This window comes from Acyrthosiphon pisum, chromosome A1 (genome assembly GCF_005508785.2).
Source record: "Acyrthosiphon pisum isolate AL4f chromosome A1, pea_aphid_22Mar2018_4r6ur, whole genome shotgun sequence".
Lineage (NCBI taxonomy): Eukaryota > Metazoa > Arthropoda > Insecta > Hemiptera > Aphididae > Acyrthosiphon > Acyrthosiphon pisum.
Window position 1 is genome coordinate 150274478 of NC_042494.1, and position 4858 is coordinate 150279335.

A 4858-nucleotide genomic window follows, 5' to 3' on the forward strand; every position below is an offset into this window, starting at 1 on the left:
CCCGGCGTCACCCTCCGCCACTCCACTGCGACTGTTCCACTGCCACCGCCGCTGCAGGACGTGCAGCAAGAGCAGCAGCAGCATAAGCGGGCAGCGCAGCGTCAACGGCAACGGCGGCGGCACTGGTACGGTGAGAGCGAGAAGAGGACAGCAACGAGGTCGAGGTGTGTGTAGGTGTATGTTCGGTAGCGGGTCGCGGAACAGGTGTTGTGGCGGCGGCGGTGTACCGTTGTCGATGGGGGGCGGGCGAACGCGGTGGAAGAGGCGCGACGATGGTGGCGTCGGCGTCGGCGTCGTCGGTGACGGCGGCAGCAGCGGCGGCGGCGCTGGCGCTGGCAGTGATAACCGCGGCGGCCGACAGACTACGATGCGCCCGGCTCCCGGCCGCAGGCAACAAGTGCCCCGTCAAGTCCGACCCTGAATCCAGGTATGACAATAATATTGTAATATAATAATAATAATAATAATAATAATAATAATAATAATAATAATAATAATCATAATAATAATAATAATAATAATAATGATAATGATAATGATAGGCAACAATATAGCTGATACTTATTGATATGATGATGGCCCATGGATCGAATTTTTTTTTTGGCAAAAAGCTTACATAGGTTCTACGACGCGTGTTAATATTTGCAACGCACGTGCGTTCACAGTAAATATATGTAATAATTAATAAATAAATATCTATTGTGCACGTCAGTTAAACAAAGCGTAAAATTATGGTATGGATAATGATAATATTATGTAATTTGATACCTCTGGTGTACTCAGTAATAGTATTATATATTATTGTACTATGGTCTATGGCTTAGTACGCGGTCGGTTTAAATATGTAGCGATTACACGAAACGTATAAAACCATCTTCAATAAGAATATTGTAATAATTATTGATTTAGTTGATAAACATTAAGTTGTATTATAATATTCAAAATAATATTACGTGACGAGGACTATAATCGCTTTATTAAAACTATTGTAATCTTATTATTTTAGTACGATTAATATTTATTTTTATTTTTTATAATCATTGATATATAAGTACATAATATTATTATAAAAATGAATAGGAAGTGATTATTTACTAAAATTTGTCAATTATTATAATAATACCTATACAAGTTGCGAATACGTTTCAGTGTTTTCAAAACGATATTTATTATGTAACGTCATAGATTCCATTTTTAAAAAAAATTTTACGTTGGGTGTAGGAAAAATTCGTTTTTTGGCAGTATTTTAAAATTTTTATGTGCATTACGCTTTATATTTTGTCGAGCTGAGGAACTCACTTCCGTAAAATGACGTCAGCTGCAGTTAAGTACGTGTTGTAATACTAAAGTGAATTTGAATAATTATATACGAGAAATTTGTGTTCAAAGCTTAAAAAGTCGAAATGTTTAAATTGGTTGCTCAATTAAACACAATTAATGGAATTCACGTAAGTCTTTTAACAACTTTTAATTTTTATACACGTAATATGCAGTTTAAGTAAATAGAGTCATACTACTAATTGTGATAAAATAGTTTTCAAATAACTAATATGGTAGTTCTGATAACAGAATATACTGTGACACTAGTGGTGTCCTCTGCATAATTAGGTAATCGAGATAACCAATAAGTACCTTCATCAATAGTATCTAATACCATCTATTTTTAATTTTCATTATTCAAATGATACACGTCTTATACTGGGATCTAATAGACAAACATCATCTTTATGACAATAATACGACGTATTATTAGCATTTAAAATATAACTTAATTATTTCGTATTTATATTTTATGTACCTATCTATACAGTGCCGTACCCAGGATTTTAGTACTGTGGGTCAGCCCAATTCACGATAGGCCACTCTTCTGGTATAAACCCACTATAGGAATTTAGGTACTGGAAAACCACTCGTGAATTACTTAATTTATATCATATTTCAAGAGCAAAATATTAATTTTCCATAAAAACTTTTAGATACATATTAATAAAAACAGAGTTATACGATTGAATTGTTTTTTAAACCGATATTAATAATTTTTAAGTCAATTATATTTTCCACTTATAAGGATTCAAGTACCTATATTTATCATTAATATAAACTAATGTACGAAAATATTAACCTCTTAAGAAAACGTCGCTGCTGTGTAGTCTCCGTCAGACTATACATAACATACCAAATTGTACGTTTAGAATAATCTATTTTACTCAGTTGTTAGAGTGAACTAGTCTATTATCAAATACAAAGGTAATAGTTATTATCTGGGGGCCCATAGGCGCAAATAGAGGGGCACTTTAGGGGCTAAGCCCTCCCAAAAATGTCCATAGCCCTTCCAAACATTTCCTACATATTGTTTTAAGCTTATTCAATATTATCAAAGTAAAGCCCTATTAGCCCTATTAGCCCCCCCAAATCTCAAACGCTATTTGCGCCTATGTCTGGGGCTTCGCGTAGGCTTGTTTTGGTATTTTCATTTTGAATCAATAGTTGTGAGTCTTTTAAATTTGGAAATGGGTATGTTTCATTGTGTTGTAATATTTAAAATTGTATTTATATAATAAGACACAATATTGTAAATTTGTAAAGACTCGAAAGTATTGTATACAATTTTAAATGACTATCATTGTACGTCATATTTGTTCAAATAAAAACGGTACCTATTATGTAATCATGTCTGAAATCTTAATAGGTAGCGCATAGTATTGAGAGAAAAAACTTTGGGTCAGCTGACCTCAAAACCCAATCCTGGGAGTTGGGACCACCTCCCTAGGTATACCTGTGTATAATTGTGTGATTTATGTACATTATTTTTACACTTTTAAAAATTTTAATATAAATAAGTTAAATGAATTAAATAATACTTGGTAACTCATTATTATTACTAACATACACAGTATTATTCTACACATTTGCGCAACCTCATAAAATATTATTATATATTTTGTAGGCAGCCTTTACGTATTTATTACGTATACATTAACCTATCTATTTTTATAATTCATAAATACTTTGAAAATTTCGTTTTAATTATTATTTTCGGATCTGTTATTATAAAATATAAAGCTAAACATTTATTTACATGGTATTTTAATATAGTTTTCTTAACACATCATGCCTCTCCTGTTTTTCCAAATTTAGAGCCAGATGGTAGGCTTGGGCTTGGTTATAGGGTCTGTCGCAATATCGATGTAGCCATTAATTAAGCATATTACAATAATTAATAAACAACCGCAAATGGGGACATTACAACTAGCACATTTAAGTAGTGTACTAGTGCGTCGACATTATGAAGACACATAAATCAGCATAATTGTCAAATCAATGCACTACTTTGTACTTATGAATACTTAAGCATGCTAGAAACACACAAGATACCTATCTCTTGGAGTCGAGTGTTAACGAACTCCAGGAGAAGGCTGTCCTCTGTGGAGCGTCGTTCCTGTTACGGCAGTATATCCGTAAGCATTATTATGCCTTTATTTATTTATCATCATTAGCTTTTAAAACCATAGAGATTAATTTTTATTTTAAAATATAATAAATTGGGGTGCCCAACGTGGGGCTCGATATTTTTTTTTTTAGGAAATATTAATGATCTTACATGATCTCACAACGGAATCGGGTTTTATAGAAATTAATAAAGTACATAACATAAGTTCATTTATTAAAAAAAAGATAAAGTAGTAGAATTTTGCAAAAAAAAACAAATTTAAAACTTTAGGCAAAGTATCTGAGTTAAGAACTAAAGTAGGTAGTTAGATTGCTTCGAGGTATAAATTAAAAAAAAAACCGATATAAATGCGGATTTAAATCAACAGGAAGTTGACAAAGTTTTAAAAAAATCAACCACCTTGTGGGTAATGTTTGTTTTTAACAGTAATTATTGTAATTGTATTATTAGAGCCCACCGAGTAGGGACACGATTTTTGGCTTCAAGTTTCACGGGGTACTTCTTTGTAGTAAATGACTCTTAACTATTACGTGTCCCTAACTGAAATATGAAATCGATGGTTAGCACGTTTCTACATTTTTTTTTTTATGAACGTGATCATATTCTTGAGTTTATCAAATTTCAGATCGCAAATAGGTACCAAAGCATTACTCCGACCAATGTGGTGGGATTAGTGTAGTATAACCACATCTCAGCTATATTCGTTTGATGTTTCTGTGGTGCTTAACAAAAAAACTGGTACTGCAACTTCTACATTATAATTTATCACTATATAAAAAGTGTTTTGACAGAAATTATGTTTGGTTTATGTCAACAGGAATTTCGAAACTAAAATGTACAGTTTAAATTAAATCATTAATAAACCTTGACAGCACACATCTTAATATTATTATACGTCGACAGGTACTTTGCCCGTGTAGCCCACCTCGGCACACGACAGTGGTTATAGGACTCGGGAGAGATAATCGCACTTAAACACCTACTTTACCATGCTTGCTGAAATCTCTTCGACAGTTATTGGTAGTTTTGACTTACTTATTACGCTCTTATTTCTAGTAGGTAGATAGAAAGAAATTACTTCTTTAAAGTATCAACTATATAGACTCAAATACCGATCAATAGACAGAAGCTATTGAAACTTTTAGAACAGTCTCTCTACCCTAAATTATGAGCAAGGGGAAAATAACATCATTGAAACATCAACTCGATTCCTGTATTGCCAAAAGTCCAAGACCTGGAATACCCGTTAATAGAGAATTTTTTGTTACTGGACAAATAAGAACAACGAGTGTGCGTGGTGTTTATTTTCAACACGCAATTCTTCTAACCTTACAATTTCCTTTAAGTGTTGCAGACTTATTACTGTCAATTTTATTTGTATATACTGGGTGATTCTTTTATCAAACA

General features: G+C 33.2%; 1 protein-coding gene across 1 annotated transcript in view; it reads left to right on the forward strand.

Annotated features, from left to right (window-relative positions):
• Window positions 1–290: 290 nt before the first annotated feature.
• The window catches only part of LOC100168865 (acetylcholinesterase), a 46981-nt gene continuing 42413 nt past the window's right edge, over window positions 291–4858 (forward strand). Inside the window, exon 1 of the mRNA XM_001948953.5 lies at window positions 291–427. The gene's annotated coding sequence lies outside the window, so the exon portion shown is untranslated. The remainder of the gene's footprint in view (window positions 428–4858) is intronic.